The following is a 5,263-nucleotide window of genomic DNA, read 5'->3' on the forward strand; positions in this document are numbered from 1 at the left end:
TGAAATATTTCCATTGACAACAGTGGAAATAAACCAGATGATAGTAGCAACAGGAAATATATAAAATTCACAAATCTGAAAAAATTTTAAATGTACTTGTTTCTCCTCCGTACCTTGTTTGCTGCTTGTGATTTAATTTCAGGTGGAAAAAGAACAAGAGATCTAACCACAGTGAAGGCTGGTTATCAACTCTGAGGTTTTAAGACCCATAAGAACCCATGTTTCAACCCTTGTCTGGCTTACAACTAGTCTGATTTACTGGAAAGGAGTTTAAGAGCTATAATATTTAAGACAATAGTCACCTGTAGGTGTGTATGTTTTAGAATTTTCTTATTGGTTATATTCACCACCCAGCCAGGAGTAAGACCAAAGAAAATCTGTCTTGGATCCTTCCAAGTGCTGAACATTCTGAAGAGCTAGTTCATCTTTCGTGTTATCAAGAAGAAAGTGGTCATACTTCATGTCGTGATCAAATCTTGCTTCAGGAAATTTGGCAGGGTCACCAGGTTTTTTACTCTCTGTTTTTCCCATCAGTAAAATAGGGCACTAGTGCCTCAGGAGGAAGCATTCTTTTTGGAATGGATTGTTCTCTCAGAAGGAATGGAACGAGCTTGCACAGAATTTCTAGACTTCTTGGGTCATAAAAGGCATAGTAACAACACTGCCAATTTTTTTTCCAATTGCATCAATGGCTAATTCTGAAGGCAACTGTACCTCAAATTAACTTTTACTTGAAAAGCATCAGTACTGTCTTCGAACAGCTGGACTCTATAACCCCTTTCAAGTGGTCACACCTCTCCCATTCACAAGATGGGTTAAGTCAATAGGTACAGTTAGATCAACTCGACCTAAATCAATAGTCTCCCAAGACTCTCAGCTGATACTGGTGCCTGAAACTATGTCCTTCATTTAATCCATATTTCGGGATTTGGATGTAAAATGGAGTCTCTCCTCCTTCAAAGCCCAGTTATGGCTGAGTTCTTCTCTGCCTTTCTCCCTTATGGCCTCTGCCACATTTCTTACCTCATCTCCGATCTCTTGGTCGTCTTTCCTGTTTTCTGGAGTTAGGGTTGGGATTCTGGATAGCCAAGCTCACTCTCAGCAATGGCAGCAGCAGATCCAGGTTGGTTCAGCAACCTCAATGCCAAGTGAACCATGGCCCCTGGTCTTTTCAAGGATGCCCTAGAGACAGCTTAAATACACTTTTAAAAACTGAGTTAGTGAAGAAATTATGAAGAAAAATAGAAAGTACTTTGAGGTTGAGTATAAATGAAGACCATTATGTTGAGCAGAGTAGCACATGCCTATTATTCCAATGCCCTGGAAGCTGTTAATGCAGGATCCTGAGAATACAGCTGGCACAGGATACACAGAGAAACTCTCATGCTTTCAAAAAATCATATATCAAAGCTAATGAGAAATAGTAGAAGTACCCCCATGAAGTACTATACATGCCAGTATTAGAAAAGAAGCTAGATTTTTTTTTCTGCTATGATACCAAATACAGACAACAACAGACAAATGAACTGGCTTATATGTAAAAATTCAAATTTTCTATACGTCAATATTTCTAAGCCATTCATCTTATAAAAGTCTAAAATAAAAATATAAAAATAACACCTGCAGCTAAACAGCCACAACAAAACCCAACAAGTTGGTTACTAGTAGGTAAAGAGTTTAAATAAGTGCTTCTTATTAAAGATCATGCATAAGTACATAATATGCAAATAAAAACACAATGAGATACCATCCATCAGAAGGAGTGATAATATTCCTCTCAAATGCCATAGATTAACAAAACCCCCAGTACCAGCTATGAGAACCTTCCCTTGTTGGTAATGGCAATTCAAGCATCTGACTAAAAAATTGCTATTGCCCTTGAGTTCCACTTCCTAGAAAGTGAAGACAAGTCCCCATTGTTGAAGGCAGCATACACGTTGACTACAGGACTTAGAGGATTTGACCTGGATACAAACCACAAAGCCTTCTGCCCTGAAGGCCAGCTCTCATTGTATCACAAATTGTTATGTAAGTTTCAAATTGGGGAAAGCAATCAATAGTTCTTACCAACTATAATGACTATGAACCACAAAAATTGTCAACACAGCAAGAACTTTTTACAGGTATAATAGTGGCATAAGTATCTTGGCAAGAACTAAGAGCTATTAAATTGAACTTAAATCTCATTCAATAAAAGACAAATCATGCTTGGTACTACAAAACTAGTGAACTAGCCAGGAATAGTGATGGCATGGGTCTTTGAAGAGAACCCACTACTACTTCTTTATTCGGAAAGCACAATCACTAACTGTATGCTAAAACCTATCCTAATACACACAAAGAAATGTAGCTCCCACCCCTCATTAAATCAACTTTTCTTTGTAGCAGATGCAAGCCATTAAAGAAAGCCACAGGAGGTCAAAATACAAAACTGTTTCTGCACCTATGTCTTAGAGAAGATGAAGGAAGAGGGACTGAAAGATTGTGAGACCACAAGAACCACAAAACCTGCTGTGATATCTTGTTTCCTAGAAATGACAGAGAAATTTCACCTTCAACATTGCTGCCTAAACAAAACCCAAACAAGCGCAATGCCAGTAGGCATGCTTTCATGCAGTGATCAGGATCTAGACAAAGACATAAGTAACTAGAGAATGCTGAGAGAGGGGGAATAATCTTCCACCTGAGAGAAGCTTCGTAGTTGGTTTTCCAACTAGATACCAGTGGGGTCTTCCCTGAAATCATATACATACAGGCAACATGAAAGTGACTCAGGAACCACTTTATGCCTTTATACGTATAAATGGAACAGTAATAATTAAAGAAACCTTGAAATTGAAAAGGTGCTAGAGTAGTCATGGAAAATGTTGGAAGTGGAGAGGAAGGGAGAAAAATGATATAATTATTTTTAATTAAAAATAAAATAGTTTAAACTAGTTTAAATAGAGAAGTACTGGTTCAGATTATAACATAGAAATGTAGATGAACCCAGGGAATGTCATGCAAAATATAATAAGAAGGCATAAAGTGACACTTTGTATGATTTGTATTTCTAGGTGCCCAAAACAAGCGAACCCATAGCAACAGAAATCAGAACAGTTGTTTCTAAGAAGTATAAGTAGAAAATAAAACGAAACCTGATAATGGGTACAAGATTTCTTTTCGTGTTCATGAGAACATTTGGAAATTTGCATTTTTGTTTGTTTGTTTTTCTACATTATAAATGAGCTTTTCGAAATTATAAATGCTTTAACATTATTGAAATGATTAATTTTACTTTGATTCAAAGAAAAATTAAGTATAGAAAAGTGAGATGCAATTCTTAGGTACACATATAAAATAAATGACAGTAAATGACCAAACAAAACCTCTTGGGATATGTTAACTGTATTGTTTAGATCGACGCAATAGTGGTGGCATATTATAGTCCAGTCAACCCTGTGTTCTTCTCTGATGTCAGCACTGGTAGCCAGGAAGTTGGTGGCATGAAGATTGAGCTGTTTGCAGATGTGGTACCTATGATCGAAGAAAACTTTAGGTAATTATGAACTGTAGAGTTCAGAAAAGATGATATTTCTACAGGATACAGAGGAAGCTCTTTCCACAGGATCATAAAGGATTTTGTGATCCAGAGTGGAGATTTTGGTAATGGTGATGGTTCTGGAGTTGCCTATATTTTATCAGGGTCAATTTACAGCTGAAAATGTAACTTAGACACTCAGTTCCACACATGCTTTCCATGGTAAACAGTGGTCCCAGGACAAATAGGTGCCAGTTCTTCATCACGTATCCTAAGTATGATTGGCTGGATAAGGAACATATATATCCATTGAGGGATTTCTACTGATGCAAAAGATAGAGAATATTGCCATGGGTCAAAGTAGTAAGCCTAAAATGCCATTGGTAATCTCACAGTATGGCGAAATGTAATCTAGACCGAGACTGAACCAGATCTGCTGTTTTGGGTGACATTCTCCCTTGAGTATCACGGATCAGAACCATTATCCTATTTAAATTTTGTACTGTAAATAAAGGATTAATTAATGCAAGAAATAATAACATCGTTCAAAATAAGTTTAAAAAGTATAAACAACTCCTTTTTTTCAGATGATAAATGGTATACCCATCTAACAAAGTGTTTAGCCATTTAAAGTAATATCATCACATAGATGAATTTGATGATATGGCTGGCAAGTTTAGGCTGTCACAACACATGATATTACATGGTCTACTTATAATAAATGTCTATCATAACATAGAAACATAATTATTGGGAAAACTTTGGGTGACTTATATAAATGGTGTGACTTTCTACAGTAATGACAATACTCTGAAAGAAGATTGTAGCTCCATAATATTTTGTGAATATATAAAACATACGAAGCACCTTTCTATTCTGAGCTTTGAAAATTGAATTGTGGGGCTTTAGTAAATACAGTAAAATATAATAACATGTATGAAAACATTATCTGAACCATGATCCTAAGTGAATAGTAAAGGCAAAACAAAACTCAAAATGCACTACGTAAATGAAAGCAGGAAAAAGAAGAAAGTAACCCAGAATGTCTGGTAGAACAGAAAACAGGTCACAAGATGGTAGACTTGAATCAATAGTATCAACAACCACAATAAAAATAAATGAAATGACTGTAGTTGGGAATCAGAGACTACCACAAATAGTAGTACTACACAAATGTAATAATATTGTGATTCTATGAGATTACCTTTCAAAAAAATCTTGTATTTTTTTTAAACTTCTCAAAGTTCCAAAAATAAGTGATGAACTGCTTGGTTCTAAACAGAAAATATTTATCATCCCCACCAAGATATAGAAAACATTAAAGGATAGAAGAGACTAAGAATATGGTGGTGTACCACAAAGAATATAAGAGATTGAGATAGGAAGGTGTAACATAAAAATTATCTTCTGATTCTGACATGGTACTTGTATTCATAACTGTGGTTATCTACATGTAGCATGTATAGCATAAGGCTGTTAACATTTTCTCTGAGTCCTGGCTCATTTTTTTGACAACTTGACATAAATTAGAGTCACTTGGAAAGAAGGGCTCTCAATTGAGAAAACATCTCCATAAGCTTTGCCTATAGGCAATTTTCTTTATTAGTTACTGATATGAGAAAGCCAAGAGCATTGTGGATGATGCCACTACTCTGCAGGTGGTCCTGGAATGTACAAGAGAGCAGACTAAGGTAGGGAAAGCAAAGAGTTTCTGACCTGTTTGAGTTTCTACCTTGTCTTCTC

The 5,263-nt window shown here is 36.0% G+C and overlaps 2 pseudogenes; one reads left to right on the top strand and one right to left on the bottom strand.

The window, feature by feature from the left end:
• Window positions 1–270: 270 nt before the first annotated feature.
• On the bottom strand, window positions 271–1,129 carry LOC114626460 (annotated as a pseudogene).
• Window positions 1,130–2,591: 1,462 nt separating this feature from the next.
• On the top strand, window positions 2,592–3,930 carry LOC114626461 (annotated as a pseudogene).
• Window positions 3,931–5,263: the final 1,333 nt, after the last annotated feature.

This window comes from Grammomys surdaster, unplaced genomic scaffold, assembly GCF_004785775.1.
Source record: "Grammomys surdaster isolate TR1022 unplaced genomic scaffold, NIH_TR_1.0 236, whole genome shotgun sequence".
NCBI lineage: Eukaryota > Metazoa > Chordata > Mammalia > Rodentia > Muridae > Grammomys > Grammomys surdaster.